The following is a 1096-nucleotide window of genomic DNA, read 5'->3' as shown; positions in this document are numbered from 1 at the left end:
CAATGGGCCAGAAAAGGGCACAAGAAGGTACCCTTGTGGCGTCAAGCATCATCGGACCGTACCGGGGGAGAGATTTGATTAGCCCCAATTGAAATATAGGGGCATTCTGAAGAACAGATGCCGAAAACATGTGGCCGGCCAGAGAATGGCAGAGCTGAGTCAGGTAAGACCGAACCCCAACACACAGCCTAAATTCAGGTAAAAACGCCCACACCTGAGACGGTCACCCATGAACACAAGAAAAAGGGAGAATTTTACTAGGGCCAAGAACCATAAGATTAACCCAAGGTGCTCGCATCAGCAGCACATGTACTAAAATGAGAACGGGAAAGAAAAGATTAGCATAACCCCGAAGCAAGGATGCCACACAAAATCGAGAAGTGTTCCAAAAGATGGGAGTTCCCGCAGCATGCTACATGAGTGACATGGGATGGTGACCAGTTATGTTTTGTTATGACCATAATTGTGCAATAAAATCCCACAGCCTTTTATTGCCAACACTCACCCAATGTTCTCGTGTACTACCTGGGGGAAAAGGGTATTGGGTTCTTACACCCAGGTTATGTTTACAGTCTGTCTGCATATGGGTACACTGGTTACATAAAAGGGCTACACCATCCAAAACAGAGCTGAAATTCCAGGCTCCACAACCCTTCTGAACTTAAGAATATGCTGCTGCCCTCTATTAACAGGGTGAAGTTACTGCAGCCATGGTTGAGATGGGTGTCAAGGCTACAATATGCAGCCCACTCTAAGACAAATAGGAATCCAGCCTCCAACACCATTATTACCATCCCCTTAAATCTCCCAGATGGCCTTAAGCAATTCCTGGCCAACGACCTTGCTCCCAGTACACCTACAGACCAAAGTCCACCCTCATTTAACCAGTAGTTCCTCTCAGCATTCCTGTTATCAGAAACTGACCTACAGTGCTAGGTAGTACATGGAACAGTGTGTCTTCTACTGCTCCTTTGGGGATCACATGAATACTCCTGGGCAATGCAGGAATACGTCAATACCTGTGCATAAGGTCCCAAACCGCCTCTACATTTAAGTCTTAGAATTAACATTCACCCTCCTAGTGTGTTGTCCTTAA

General features: G+C 46.3%; 1 non-coding gene across 1 annotated transcript; it reads left to right on the top strand.

Moving 5' to 3' along the window:
- Positions 1 to 288: 288 nt before the first annotated feature.
- LOC138565218 (U6 spliceosomal RNA) lies at positions 289 to 395 on the top strand. Its single transcript, XR_011301117.1, has one exon. It is a non-coding gene; the product is annotated as a U6 spliceosomal RNA (small nuclear RNA).
- The last annotated feature ends 701 nt before the right edge of the window (positions 396 to 1096 follow it).

Source organism: Ambystoma mexicanum, chromosome 1q, assembly GCF_040938575.1.
Source record: "Ambystoma mexicanum isolate Mex_15411 chromosome 1q, UKY_AmexF1_1, whole genome shotgun sequence".
Classification (NCBI taxonomy): domain Eukaryota; kingdom Metazoa; phylum Chordata; class Amphibia; order Caudata; family Ambystomatidae; genus Ambystoma; species Ambystoma mexicanum.
The sequence above is the reverse complement of the archived record's forward strand: the minus strand, read 5'-3'. Positions and strand labels throughout refer to the sequence as shown.